Source organism: Ctenopharyngodon idella, chromosome 6 (genome assembly GCF_019924925.1).
Source record: "Ctenopharyngodon idella isolate HZGC_01 chromosome 6, HZGC01, whole genome shotgun sequence".
In the NCBI taxonomy this organism is placed as follows: domain Eukaryota; kingdom Metazoa; phylum Chordata; class Actinopteri; order Cypriniformes; family Xenocyprididae; genus Ctenopharyngodon; species Ctenopharyngodon idella.
Genome location: NC_067225.1, coordinates 21,548,967 through 21,565,396, shown reverse-complemented (window position 1 = coordinate 21,565,396; position 16,430 = coordinate 21,548,967). Strand labels below are relative to the sequence as shown.

At 37.1% G+C, this 16,430-nt stretch overlaps 1 protein-coding gene across 8 annotated transcripts in view; it reads right to left on the bottom strand.

The window, feature by feature from the left end:
• The window catches only part of lrp8 (low density lipoprotein receptor-related protein 8, apolipoprotein e receptor), a 158,676-nt gene that overhangs the window by 84,362 nt on the left and 57,884 nt on the right, over window positions 1–16,430 (bottom strand). The gene's annotated exons all lie outside the window — the stretch shown is intronic.

Sequence of the window (16,430 nt, the reverse complement as noted above, 5' to 3'; positions counted from 1 at the left end):
GATAAACAATGGTAGACTCTGACTTGATAACAACTGCTCTGGTTCAGAAATAAAGAAAATCTTGAGCAGTAAAAGACTCATGCTTTAGATTCAAACAACAAACAGCAAGCATGATGAGGCTAAGTGCACCATGCGTCTCTGTCATTTCTTCTTGTCGCGTTTATAGTTTAATTGGGAAGAGAGTTTGAATGAATTGAACACACAGATCCATCGGGAGCAATTACAAAGGCCCAGGTACACATCACTGTGAATTTATGAACCCTTACTTTCTTTTGTGTATGTGTCAGGATAAAGAGTGCTTTGCTTTAAGTCCATTCAATTTGTTGCAGGGGTAAAAGAGCCTGAAGGGAGAGCGATTGATGATGTCAGCTCTCTGGGAGGGAGACCAATAAGAGCTTTATCAGTCAGAGAGGACACAGTGATTTAACACACGTTCGGCTTTTATCATGTGCATCAATTGAACACTTGCAGTGCCTGGTCTGGGTGGATGTACTATTCTTGTATGCCAAATATTAGTTCCATTTTTTCATTGCAATCAATATACCTACAGTAAATCGATCAGCTGGATCATCATACTCACTACATGCCCATAAACTATGGGCAACAAACTCGACCACAGAAAGTGAGGTTACATACAGAATGGAGCCAAACTAAGAAAAATAAGAGGTATTTGTGTTATCAGATAAAAATGAGAGATGAAAGTTGTTTCAGAGGCTGAGCAAGTTATTTCATCCCGATAAAAGTGTGAAAAATGTGCACCAAATCAACTGTGCACAATAGAAAGGGCATTAACAACATAAATATGGTCAATTACAGTACATTGACTTTTCAAATGTTAACATTTATTTAAAGGGGACCAATTATGCCCCTTTTTACAAGATGTAGTATAAGTTTCACAGGTACCCAGAATGTGTCTGTGAAATTTCAGCTCAAAATACCCAAAAAATCCTTTATTAAACCATGTTGTAAATGCCCATTTGCATGTATCTTTAAATGCAAATGAGCTGCTGCTGCCCGCCCCTATCCAGAATAGTGCTGTGCCTTTACAGCTCTTGCCTATTTCTTTTGATTATTATCTCTATTGTGGTCATGCTCACATGACTTCTTCATCATCATAAAAGTTTATTATTTGCATGTATTTTAAAGCAATATCACTTTAAATTTCTGATATATGGTTTTCTGAGCGCACACATCCAAAGTACACGCACAGAAGGCTAGCTGTCAGGCGTCCCGCGTGTATTAAACTAAGTTCTCTTACACGTCTTATCGTTTTTAAACTGTCAAATAAACACAAGGTTATGTCTAAAACACACGATGTTAACATAAACACAGTCGGTTATATCTGTGAACGTAAACAGCAGGGAAAGAAATCACATGTATATTAGATTATAGTTTATTAAAGTGACAGCCACATAATATACAGTTTCTACTGATGTATATGCTGTTAAAGGGGACATCGGATGCCAATTTTCAACAAGTTAGTATGATTCTTTAGGGTCTTCATGAAAAGTCTATAACATACTTTGATTAAAATTTCTGAACGGTTGTGTAAAAAAAACACCCTTTTTACCTTGTCAAAAACAGCTCTGTTCACAGCAAGCTGTTTCAGTGCATGTCCCTTTAAATGATAATGAGCTACTGTTCACCCCACCCCTATCTTCCGTGAGCAGGCAGTAAACACTATTTGGCAGGTATTGCATTGAACTCACCATTCTTATTTATGCAGTTGTAAATGCTCAAAAACGATTAAAATACATTTGAAAATTACTTGTTAGTTATTAACTAACACCTTTATAAACCTTATTGTAGTGTTACCATGTTATCCTTACATAAAATGTACACAGTTTGTAATAAGACAATCGCCTTAATGCATTGTTCATTATAAATGTGCAGTTATGAATTACAGTGAGAAGGTTCTAAATAGAAATGACGACATGTTTGTTCGACTGTATTATTTTGATAATGAACAAGCTGCGATGTCACATTTGCAGTGCTTTTTTGCGTGTACGTGAGGCGCCGGCGCGATCAAGCAGCAGTCTTTGCAAGGGACTTGCTCATCGTCATGGCAACGGTTCGTGGCCAGGTCAGATTATGTCAGAGTTTGTTGTCGTTTGTTGGATAATCATATCACACTGCTCAGACATTCCCCGACCCAACAAACGCTGATTAAACATGTTCGGTCGGGTGAAAACAAACTCTGACCAACGGCAACAGATGTGACAGGGGTATCACACTAGCTGCGTCTCATTTCGGAGGCTGCGTCCTGATCCAACAAATTCCAACAGACGTGTTTGTTGGCATTTATCTGTGCGGTGTGAACTGGCCTTTAACTTTAGCCGCATTTGTCGTGGAACTTGCTAACTAGCACATTATTAGGAAAGGCGATTTGCAAAGATTCATAAAAAAAATCTATAACATCCTTCAGGAACTTTTTAGCAAAACATAACTTTTTAGCGCAGACATAACCACATATAGGTAGATCCGGGGGCGCATTTCCTTCAAAAACAAAATTAATCCACTGCGTCTTCAGCGGCTCAGATGTCGAGAGTAAAGGACGACTGCTATGTTCATTCTTATATCCAATAACAAAATGCCTCAGTTACTTTGGAGACATTCTTGTCTATACCTGCGCGGCATCCAAACAATGGCGGACTGTCTGTTTACAGCTCACTCAGGGCGGGTCTATGCTAAAACGTCAATGTTCGTCAACAGTCGTGGGAGGGGCCTGTGCAAATTTACGTCACTTTGCCAAGAATCTGTGAACGGCTTGATCTGACAAAGTGCTTATGATTTGTGGGGATTTATATATAAAAAAAAAAAAAAAAGCACTGTTTGGATTTTTATCATTATAGGGTGGTTGTGTAGACACACTGCCAACACACATTTATGTCCAAACACCATGCAAAAGTGAATTTTGCATCCGATGTCCCCTTTAATATAAATCAAAAAACAAAAGAAAAACAGAAAATCACTCACTGCTCTTGACTGAATAACTGTAGTAGCTTTAATAAGAATACATTTCTTACTTGAATGCTGCTGTTAGATATTCTGGTGATGAGAAATATGGCGGACTGTGTACAGCTCACTCAGGGGAGGAGCTAAGCTACTAGGACAGATTCTGTCACCAGTTGTGGGCGGGGCCTGTTCCAATGTGACATCACATTGGAGTACATTCCTGAACAGCTCATTTTGAGACACTGTTTCAGATTTATGGGAAAAATAAACTGAGCAGATGGATTTTTACCACAGTAGACTTTTTTATAACAAATCTATAAAAAAGTCAAATAGTGTACATTCACCCATAAAAATCTAATATAAAACAGCTTTGTTGTTTAACTAAAAAAAAATTAATTGAAAAAGAGATGAAAAAAATCTATAAATATTATATGAAGTACTAAAATTTCTAAAACTAAGAATTAAAGCTAAATAGAAATATTAAAAAACTAAAACAAAAATGCTAAAGCACATAACAAAATTACTAAAATTAAAATTAACATGGAAACTGAAAATGTAAAAATAAAAGCTAATTCAATATATTAATAAATACCATAATAGTATATAAGTAATACTAAAATAACACTGATTAAAAAAAAAAATATAGAGACCCTTAAAAAGTCAAACAGATAAAAGGCAAAAATCAAGAAACCAACCAAAAGAGAGCAGAAAATTGCCCAACAGTCACTGAGTTGCAACAGATCAGAAAGAAAGAGATATTCTGTGAAATTCTTCTCTGCAACGGTGATCAAATCCCAGGTCCTTGCCTCCCATCAGGACAAGAGGATTTCATCTAAGTCTCCCCTATCTCGACAGACAAGCTACCTTACACTGAAACAAGCCTAGAGATTTACCAACTCACACATCATAGGGGCCATGTTCCCCAGCCCCTTATCTTCCTCTGGAACCAGAGCCACTATGTTATGGGTTGAACACCTCTGAAGACTACAGAGAGAGGTGGTTAGTGAGCCATGAGCAGCACTTAATTACCAAAGATCCTTCACTAGCCTTATCTCAAGGACAAAGCTTGACCTTCTCACACCCTTCATTCCTTTCAAGCTGAACATAATATTAATTTTTTTGAAGGTGAGGTGTGTAATTTTGTTCAGTGTTAAAGTAAGCCAGTCGTAGGTTGACTCCACAAAATACTATGGAAATTTTGGCTGACACCAATAACCAATAATTATATGTATATATAAAAACATTTTCTGGATTCTGTTTTAAAGATTTAATTAAAGGATGTCTAAACAATTAGATTCATAAAACTTTAACAATTTAATTATTTATTAAAATGTTCACAATAATAGTGCCTTATGACTTTTATTCTGGATTCTGTGTTTTATTATTTAAAACAAATTTTATTTAAAAATGGTGGTATTAAAACGAGTGTATAAAATTTTAACAATTCCTTTCATTTGAAAAAAAAAGTGCTTACTGTTTACATTAAAACATGCATGAAAAAGTGTGACATTCATTAAAAAAAAAAACACGTTTTAATAAACTGTATTTTATTATTACTTTGAGAAGTACTGTACAATAGCAAGAATTTTCATAATTTCATCAAGTTAAACCAAATGATATAATTATATTATATATTTTTAAATGTAGAAAATATTCTTTATCCCACAACCAAAAAATACAGATACCTTACAGTGAAAATGTCACTTACAAGTTACAAGTCACAAATTCCAATACAACTTGAGTAAAAGATTTTAACAATACTTCTACTTTTTTTTTTACTCGTACTGAATGTAGGTTCGAAAATGCGCTAGTCTCGATACCTAAGAGACATGCCAGTGAAAATAAGAAACAATTGATTTCTAAGATGAGAAATTGGTTTATTTTCTAAAATCAAAATAAAACTGAACCCTCAATATTGCAATAAATCAAGGTCAACACAACAGCTTCTTAAACGTCTACAAACTCTCAAGTCTCAGTTAAGCTAAAGTCCACAAAAAGGTCGTAAGTAAACCAATATCCTTCAAAAAGGTCTTGTCAATATAGCGGATAAATAAAACAATGTTAGGTAAAATTAAATAGTCAAAGTCTGCTTGCACTGGGTGTGCTGGTTTCGGCCTCATCACCGGCTGCAGTCATGACCTCATCTGCTAAATCAAACACCTGCGATTCAGCAACTACCTGCTAATGCACTCACATTCACATAAAGTAGCCTTACTGACAATTTTTAGGTGAGTAAAGGCAAAACGCACAAGATATAGTATGTTAAATGCCCTTAGATGGCGATATCACTTCTTTATAGCAGAAACAAACGGCTGCAGAAAAAGTTAGGTGCTATGCAAAATGTAGTGGAATTGCATTACTCATCACAAAATGTATTGGAGTAAAAAGTACATTTACTTGTTCAAAAATGTACAGCCAAAAATATCAGAACAGTAACTAATTACATTTACTCAAATACTCTACACCACTGCATTAGACACACAGAAATACCACACTTCAAGGCAATTGCTTCTAGTCAATATACATTGCCTCACTGTAATATGCTTAAAATTATCCACAGCAGCAAAACTGCCAGATGTTGCTGACTTGGAGGGTGGAAGGAAGCTGATGTGTGACATGGGGGGGTGGAGCTCAAGTGATGCTTTACTAATTTTCCTGCAGGACTGCCAATGCAGACATGCATCTTTAAGCACCCACTCATGAGATGTGCTGATTAAAAGATGGTATGTATTACAAGCAGCAAATACTTCATTATGCAGATACTCACACTAGGCACACATACATAATCAAAGACTGAATGTACATTCCCATGATTTGTGAGCTCAAAAAAACAAAAAAAAAAAAAACACAAGGGCTGTGCAAACAAAGAGCGCACACGCTCTGACATAAAACTATCATCACGCATCACATATATACACATCAGGCCTATCACTGTGCAAATGTTATTTTTCTCTATTTCCCTGCTGACGGTTTAATACACACTCGATTCCAGGAAGTTCCCCTGCGTATTAGTGTGTAGAAGCAAGCAAGAGATGTGTGTGTGTGAGTTTACTGCGCAAGCAGGCAAAGCCATGACATTCCCAAGGTCCCATGCTCGAGAGACCACACTGATTACTGACGGACTGCTGATCTGTGATGGTTAGTGGTAGGTGACCTCTTTGTGTCCGCTGCAAGCACTGCACAGGACACAACTGCAGCGCAAGGTCAGCGTCCTTCAATTTTCACAAACCATTTCTTCCAAGACTTCACAGAGAACGTTAGATTGCAGTCTAAACACGCTTGACACCTTTAGTTTCCTGATAACTCACGAATTACCAACGCAATTTTAAAAAGCAATGGAGCAGATGGGAAATTGTCATTCAATCTCTTCAAATGGTCTAAAGAGCTATTTAAACACTATGAGCTATGCACTTTATTGTTTTATTTGCTTACTTTGAGGTAACACAACGAAGACTGAAGGTGGTTAACACTTTAACAGTTTTTTTGGAGCGGAAGTCATTTATAAGGTTTTAGTCGCTCTTTACTGGTCTAATGCTTGTTAATTTTGATGTCAAATTCAATAGTCTAAGCAGCTGGAAGAAATAAATCAGTTATACCAGATCAGAAGACTGTAGCATGCTGTTTGAAAAGGTACTGTGATTGACTGGCTGTAGTTTATGAGGTTCTGAGTACTCGTTTGAGATAAGAGAGCCCACCTATTATAGGATCAGGCAATCACAGTGCCATCTTGAGCAGGGACTATAAACATGGACAGTTCATAATCGTAAATGGAGTCTGTGAAGAGAGGTGCCTCAGTGTGTCACCTTTTTCTGGAGGGTTCTATTTCTTTCTTTACTTGTCTGTTTCAGTCTCTTTTGTAACAGATGAAATCTTCTAACTTTAAGCACAACACTGGCATGAAGGCAACGTACTGAACATTTGGAATATATTTGTGATGATTTTGTCTGCAATATAAAAAACTTTGGCTGTTAAGTCAGAACTTTACATAAGTCTATATAAGCTTTATATTAAGTCTGAAAATACTATGCTAGTATGGGCTGTATGGCTGTCCATTCTTCTCAATTTGCACACAGAGAAAGACAACAGACAAACATACACACAACAATGTACAATTCACACACTAGTACATTTCCTCCCACTACAGTTTACCTGGTTCTGTAAGATTTACTGCCTGTATTATCACAGCACTGTTTGAGACTCCACTTGTTTAGTAACCTATACTTATGTAGCACACACAAACTGTGAAAGGTGAAAAGCATTGTAAAGGTCTATTGCATGCTGAGACCAGTCATATCCCTACACGTGAGCGTGTGTAAGAGAGAAAGAGAACAAGATACAAGTGTCAAGGGAATCTATTGAAACAGTACAGTAGCAGAAATATGGGAAATGGGGGAGGGAAAACACCACCCCATGTGGTACTACGTAAAGACAGCTGGTTGAATGTAATATTGGTCAGTTCACATGCAGCCAATGAACTACAAAGAGTGCAGATGTGAGAGGACCTAGACAAGGCAGTCTGAAACCACAAAGAGAAAATGGCTTTCAAACACACACACACAGAACCAAACATCAAATGCCAACCAGCACATCCAGAAAACACCAAGGAAAGTCACTGCCACAGAATCCTTAATTTTATGTGTTAGGAGTGGGAAACAGTGGAGAACTGGCGATACAATATGATTATGTCTGTCAATTTTGCATGTTAATTTAGTGGGATTATACTTTTGGGAAAAAAATTGCCCTGAATATTTTATAGGTGACAAAATAATATTTTCATTTTTTCATATACCTACAAAAACATTTTTTTATTTTCATATCACCATGTGCATAAGTTACAACTAGACACACTGCTAAATATTTTGCACCATAAAACTTAGTTGAAACGTGACTACATATAAACTAAATATTTACAGAAGTCTCTGACCAGGAGTAACGATTAAAATAAAACAGCAGATTGATTGTATTGCATCAATAAGCTCATGTTTTACCAGACAAACTACAATCCTTTAGACAGAACATAATAAAAATAAATAACTTGTTAACCGCACTTCAACACGAACCAGATCTAAATAGCACGGCTTTGTGTGAATTGCTCCATGTGCAATGTTTATATAAAATACCTATTATCTTATTATTACTTAATTATACTACGGGGCTGCTGAATGCTCGAATCTGATTAATTGACCAACGTTCTAAGGTGTGCAATTATTTTCAGGGAAACGCACAGCTAAAGTAGTTCTAGCAGGTCTTGACTGCATTACAGTTCCATATCACGTCGCCAAATGTTTTCAGTTATTTCAATAGGTCCTTACAGCCTACAACCGCAAAAGAACCAAAACCCACAACGACACCGACCAAGCTAATAAATATAGTAAACAATAGGATGAAAACAACAAATTATTGTCATGGTTTTTGCCACAAAATACGTTTTATTGCGTCCTGAAAGCGCATCTCTCTCTCTCTCTCTCTCTCTCTAACTAATGTACACACGTACTGTATAGTACGGACCGGACACACACTTGCACAGAAACGTTTGGTCAGCGCTGCTCTGACGAATTAATCAGTAAAATAGTTTAGCAACTTAAGATACATGATTTACCAGCAAGGTTCTTGAGATAAACTTATAGTTTCACTATTAGTAGAGACACTGCTGCCGTTAGAGACGCACAGATCAGGTAGGCTAATTCACATATGCTGCTTATTCTCTCTCTCTCTCTCTCTATCTCTCTCTATCTCTCTCTCTCTCTCTCTCTGCGTTAATAACTGTATCAACGGTATTATTCTGCTATTAAGGCTCAAGCCTTTGTTACCACCTCGGGTGTGCATTATTTTCTAAGAATTCAACGGCCCGTCGTCAATTATTCGTTATGTATTGTATTTCAAATAGATAACTTTTTTTTTTTGTTGTTGTTGTTTTTTTACAGTTTTGTCTGAATTTACTGAAATTCACAGTGTTTTAACACAATTTCTGCTTACAAATTTGAAGGCTACTATTGGATCATTGAACAACGTCATATTACAGATATATACACTCTTTACAAAGAGTTTAGAGCCTACTAGCGACTTTCTGCCTTAAAAACAAATGTAAACTAAATTTAACTAAACGTAACTAAATTTATTGCAGAAATAGTTACAAACTAGCTAATAGTTACTAAGCCCTACTGTGGACTTTACACTCCTATATGCAACCCTACCAAGAATTTTTGCCGCAAGTCAAATGTCTAACGAGACTAGCAATCTAATGTCACAGTACATTTCATATACGAGTGGTGGTCAATCTCTTTTTCCCATAAATATTATATGTGAAAAATATAACTACAATCGTTTATTCTTGCCGTTTAAATATCAATACAGTATCATGAAGTAAAATATTGCAATATTTGAAATATTATCATTTTCCCCTCTACCTCTAGTGTTTGCACCTAGAAACTGTTATCTGCAACACTGGGAGTGCAAAGATGAAAAAAGAAAACAGAGAAGCTGGAATAAAATTAGAAATAATAAGCAAACAGCTTGCAAAGGTAACAACAAGATTAAGCCTGAAACCTAGGTGGATTTCAAAGGGCACAACTGAACTCCTTTGAGGAAGAGAGCAGATAAAGCCCTGTGAGCACAGCTTTACACTGACGCTTCACAGCTCAATACCACACACTAATCTGCCTTCGCTGCTTCTGTATGCAGATTGTGTGAAAGCGCCTTCATCAGACACCTCTCTAGCCTTTTTATTTAACACTTCAAGGAATTTGAGTATCTCTGTGAAAGAGGCAAGACGGAGGGAGGCAGTTTTGACTGCACACGCACCTAAACACTCCTGAGTCAATAAACTCTCACACGTTAAAAGCTTAAATCGAGCATTTTGTCTGGTTGGAGTTTGTTCTGGAATCGCACAATGCCTTCTTAAAGAGGGAAAAAAGATAAATGCAGTGTGAAACTAGGTCCATTTGAAAGACCAAGTGGCACAGGGGCGTCCCACTGAATGGAGCATTAGGGAGTTGGAGGTAAGATGTAGTGCTACTGCTGCTGTCAGCAACTTGGCTGGATATAAAAGTTTTCCTGAAGTGCTGATCCAGGACCAACTTCTTAAATGCAACTAATCCATGCAGAAATATGCAAACCTGGACTTAGGTCCTTACAGCAGCAATTCAGAATGTCATAGCCATTATATAGCATTATATAAGAGTGCAGTAGGGTGGGGAACCGAGAACGGGTTGAAACAGTCTTCGGTGTCACATGATCTACTCTTAATTTCTTATTAATTATTTAGTGTTTGTTTTTACTTAATTTACAGTTATGGGCAATTACTGTATTGCATTTTTTCTGCCTCTGTGCCGCATTAAAAGTGTGTGTAAACACTTCTGTATTAAATTTATTATAATTTTGTAATATCGGCTTTACTGAAATGTGAAATGATCATTTGGCAACAGACTGTTGAAGGCAGTAAATGCAATAAAAATGTCATGTCTTCTTTTCAAACATTTCTTTAAAAGTACCATTAAAGAACCAGATTCAGTCAATTCCTTAAGATTCCCATCCCATCAATGGTGCAATGGATGGAGCGAAATTGGTAATGACCTGAGAGAACAGAGAGAGACCCATTGATAGGAAATGAAAAGGGATAAAGGGGTGAAGAAGGAAGCAGTTCCTATTAGCCTGTTTTATGTTTGTCTTTTTCTCTCTGACTGTCTTTTTCTTCTCTCCCACTCTATTTATCTCCATTGATTTCTGCACTGTTGATGTTTCTCCTCAAACAAACAGGAGCATATCAAGCATAATCATAGTAATCATTAGTGCATAAATATTTAAGCTGGCTAATGATTTGGTTCCTTAACTCCCAAAATCATTCTCTCAACCTTTCATTTCACTCTGTCATCAAACATTCATATTTTTCTATAATCGAATCACAGGAATTGATCTATGAATAACGATGGTTTCAACAACGTAATCAATGTCATTCTTGGTTCAACTGCCCAAAGGTACATGGTTGATGCAAACACAGAGCGTTGTTGTTACTGCCGTTGAGGCAAGCTGAATATAATCAAACAGATCATGTCAGGGTCTGTCAAAGCAAAAGCACATTACAGTTGAGGGCTCTCAGTAATTAGATGGAAAACAAGAGAATGCATGCGAGGGAACAATATGGTGGGCGGAATGAAGGGGAAATTATGGAGCAACACAAATTCAATCGGACCAGAGTTTTCAGGTGTGGTCACGAGTGTAATTTTGACGAAATTTTGCATGAAAAAAAAAAAGGAGATTTTCAATAGCGTAGCGATGAATGAAGCACAGCTCATACAGAAGTAGAGGTCAACCTATTCGTTTTTGCTGATTAATCGGCACCGATAACCGATTTCTGGAACAATGACTGTTTGTATTTATATGAAATGGTAAGAATAAGAGTCCATTTATAACATTAACTAAGGTTAACAAAAGTGCTGTTAATTGTTAACTTCTAACATTTACTAATACATTTTTACATTTTAAAGTTGTTTCTCTTAACATTAGTCAATGCACTATGAACTAACATTAATGATCAGGGCATAATTAATACATTAATATTTATTTATATCTAAAAAGTACAGTACATTTTCATGGTTCAGTACATTTTCAGTTTTTGTAAAAGTTCAGCACTATTTTATGTGTTATGTTTGTTTTCATCCAGTATCAATTTTAAAAACTATCTATTGATGAATTGGTTATTGGCCAGCGTGGTCCAACCTAGTTACCATTATCATAAAATCGGTGGACCTCTACGGAGAATTCACTATATCAAATCAAGCAGCTTTCTGTTCGTCAACGCGACGAATTCGCGAGATTTAAGATCAGGTGGATTCCTATTGAAATAACTTGATTTTGGAAACACAAAACAAAAGCGTGCACATAGCTGACAGATTGCTCAAAGTGGGTGCTCGGACAAACTTGAACAGAAAAAAAAGTGTAAGATCGGCACACCACGGCACTACCATGTTTATTAACAGACTCTCAAGAAAGGTGGCGTTTCGAGCACTCAGACTTTTTATCACTCGAATTGATCACAAAAGTTCACTGAACAATGGTAAATGTCATTACCATTTACAATTTAAGGGTGTTTATTCAACTTTAGAGACTTTAGAGTCCCAAAGGCTGTTTGTATTAAAACTGAGATGTCATGCTAGTGTTGAAATTAGCCTTAGCAAGACAAAAAAAGAGATAGTAATTTTATGCCAATAATAACAGAAAAGTTAATGAGTTTTCAAAAAGTCCACAAAAATTCAAAAATTCCTATAGTTGAAGAAACTAGCAGGAGACGTCGAAATCAATAACTGATTGGGAAACTATGGCTCGCAAGCCACACCTGGCTCTTTGACAAAAATCATGTGGCCAGGTCTCTAACCCTTTCCCAACAAATGATCGATAACAAATTCGACATCACTAGAGATCAGCAATTCCTGTGTTGTAGAGCCTACCGAAGTTTATTAAAAGTTTGTGTTCAGTGATGTTCGCAACATCGCTGTTCGCAACATCATGGGCGCGACTGTTGCCGTTATTAATAAAGAAACATGAATGAATCAGAAAGTAAAGAGCGGGACGTGCTTAATATTAAAAAGGAAACGCAAAGCTGCGAAAGAGAACTGAATCCGCTACTAACAGGATGTTTCTGTGCGCTCGCTCCGAGTGGAACATGGACACACTGTCAAAATGCCCGCATTGGTGAGTATTCACATAAATGCAGTCGATGTAATCACTGTGCGTAGGCGTTGTTCTTCACTTATTTCTCCTCTCTCTCTCTCACACACACACACACACACACAAAGAGAAAGAGAACTTTGAAGAGAATTTATGCTCCTCAGGTGGTAAATCAACCTCATATGAAAGCCCAGCACAATTAATTGTATATTGCAACTTATATATTGTTTGTTGCATATTTTTGTATTTTAGTTGTATATGGACTTAATAAAGTTACTATTATTAAAATGTTATTAAAAAAAAAAAACCTTAAAAAAAAAAAAAAAAATAATATTACACTACATTATTTTCCTACTTTGGCTCTTTTAGGGTGTACTCACACTAGGTGCTCTGAACCATGCCCGAGCGCGTTTGACCCCCAAAGCCCGGTTCGTTTGACAAGTGTGATCACTCCGTTCCATGCCCGGGCGCGGTTCGTTTAGCCGGCCCCGGTTGGGCTCGAGCACGGTTCGCATGCAGTGTGAGTGCTAACCGTGCCTGAGCACGGAACAGCTACTACTTTTGTGTGCGCTACTGTCATCATTACGACGGCAAACATCTTTATTTCTACTCTGATAGTACACTTATCAATTTATGTAATTAATTTGAGTGTATTTGGGTTTATAACAGGTCTGCTTCTCACCTTATTGATGAACAGGAATTGTAGTTTGCAAGTAAAGCTGCAAATTCCTCCATTAATGTCAGCTGCCTTTGTAATAATATGTGCAGCACAATCAAGTGAAAATCGCTGTGCGGCATAAATGATAAATATATTAGGCAGTATCTTAGTAAAAGAGCATTTCTTCCTGTTTTCTTCCATTCAAAAAGTTGCATCGTATATGACGTAAGCCTGCTCCGGCTCAGAACGTAAAATGCAATGTGAGGGCGGGCCAGTGGGGAAATGGGGAGGGGGGACAATCGCGCTCGGGCTCGGTTCAAGGCAACTGTGCCTAGTGTGAGTACACCCTTAGAAAAATTCATTAACAAAAAAAGAAAAATTGGCTCTTTGGTCAAAAAAGGTTCCTGACCTCTGGGTTAGGGTTAGAATTAGTATTTGTTTCAGTGTTGTGTAGGCAATCAGCTGTAATTGACATGACCAATGAAATATTTAGAATCGGCTATGGGGCAGGGTTTGTGCTTAACTGGTTTGAGGAAAAAAAACACGCTTGTTCAGTAAGCATTTTAGCTAAATCTCAGTTCTGACAGCTACTATAAGATATTTTACACATCCTTTAACACATCCTTTTAATGGAATTCCACAGATTTGATGGACCTACATATTTGTATACTCTAAAAAAATACTGGGTATGTTTGGGTCAAATATGGACAAAACCTATTGGTTTAAATTTTAATTAAATTTTAGTGAATTATGGATAAACCCAACAGTATGACATCAAACATAATGTGTACTGCCTAATCACTAGGAACCACCAGATAATAAAGGCTTTTAAATGCTTTAAAAGCTTTAAATGCCTAATTAGTTTTAAAGGATGGTCACTTTTTATTGACGTAATGTGGTCATGTTTTGGCAGTGAAACAGACTGATGCAGCACAAATCTGTTTAACATGTGTGATCAAACTGCCACACAGGTGTTTAAGCACGTAATGGAGCAGGTGTGTGTGAACGTTATTTGCGTAGATGAAAAACAATTAGAGGCCATACACTGTATGCCAAATACCCTTATTAGAAACTACATGCGCACACAGAGCTGAGGGATATCCCAGAGCAGTGATGTCCTACAGTAACTCCATTTTCCTCTTCGTGAATGTCTTTGCTCACACATGCATATAAACACATTTGCTACCCACCCACAGAGTTTCAGTCTCCTTGATAGGTCAATGTTCTAATCACATCAATCAACCTCTCCAGTTCCTTCTAACCCTCGCTCCTTTTCTCCACTGAAATGACTAGCCCTGCAGCAGTCTGTCACTCAAAACAAGTTACCCTTCTATTTTCCTCACCTTGTCTTTCTGTCCCACTGTCTGTCTCTTTCACCTTGCAGCTCTCGTCCTCACCTTATACGACGACAACTACATAGTGTGACCAAGCAATCCAACATCAACCTTAAAGGGTTAGTTTACCCAAAAGAAGAAAAGTCTGTCATTAATTACTCGCCCTCATGTCATTCCAAACCCGTAAGACTTTTGTTCATCTTCTGAAGACAAACAAAGATATTTTTAATGAAATCTGAGAGATTTCTGTCCCTTCACTGAAAGTCTATTCACCCAAAACTCACTTCAAAACATTCATAGAGAGACTGTAAAAGAAATCCATATGAATTTAACAGTTTAATCCAAGTATTCTGAAGAGCTTTATATGATAAAACAGATTTAATGTAGTCTTTTATTCACATAGAAACATTTAAAAGTAGGGCTCTATACTATTGCTAACAGTTTTAACTTTTAGGACTACACTACGATACAGACAGCTAACACACACTAAAAGCCACAAAACAATTTCGATTTCATGGAGCTTTCAACAAATAGAGCCCAGGAGGTGAGAAGTGTTTGACGATCATGGTCATTTCTGTTTACTACTGTTATTATGTGGACGAATGTAAACAAAGCATGATTCACAACTCTCGTCAACAAACCTCTTCCCAACTAACACGGTTTGCAAGGACTGTTATGTATCAAACAGCATGAAAAAAAAAAACGCTTTTATACACTAGCTTAATGAAAAGAGTGCAAGCACTAAAGTACTGTTTCTGCAACAGCAAAAAATCTGACAAAATCTGGAAAAAAAAGAACAACAACATGCCAGTGATGATTATAAACTTGTTGTGATTGATGCACTCAACAGGGGTTTACATGGCAGCAATAATACAATACTTGAGACGACATGCTGATAAACTACATCAGATCTCAGTGTGAAGCCCTTGCGCGTTTGTTCTGGGATGTGTGTGCGAGAGTTCTGCGCTGCTTCATCTGGTTTAGTGCCCAGTCATATCCTATCATCACAGTGTGTGCTCAACCAATGAACACTGCCTTTTGCTTTATTAATACAAATGTATGTATGTATGTCTGGGCGCCTTTAGAGGACCGAGGGGGGGCGGCGGTGGAGGGTGGTGGGGTTGGGTCGCCTTGACAAAGCGACAAACTCTGAGACAAAAGATGTGGCAAATCTGCCCTGCTGACATGGAAGAATTCATTTCAATTACAAATGTCCTCCACCGCTCAGCAAAGACGAAACGCAACAGCCCTCTACCAAATGGAGTGTTGGAAAGGAAGGAGGGTGCAGTACATCAAGCGAATGAGACACAAAAACAGCAACCTGCTGCTTTGATTTGCCTGGAGATTGTGATAATGATGCGGTGACATTATTTCCTTTGTGACAGAGGATTTACCGTCACGATGGTTCGTTCACAGAGCATGATGCAATGGGGGTGCATATAACAATCTTAATTAAATATTTCCCTTTGTATTGTAATGTTATATATATTATATATAATATATATAGTGGCATGTCAGTGGCATGCAATGGTGTTCTGAAATGAGGAGGCATAAATTCATGTCCCAGTTACACTTTATATTGTCACATATTTCTGGTTAAACAAGCATTACATCAGTAAAACAGAAACCAAATACAATTCTATTTTGTGTTTTTACATTAACTATGTAATTACGGTTCTATTTAAAACCAAGTATAAATCTCATCAATTTTGATTAAGCATTTTTACATTTATTCCAAAATAATACCTAAAGGCAGTAAAATTTAAACAATGTATTTTATTTGTGAAGTGATGTTCAGCTGTTCTTTTATTTATTTTATC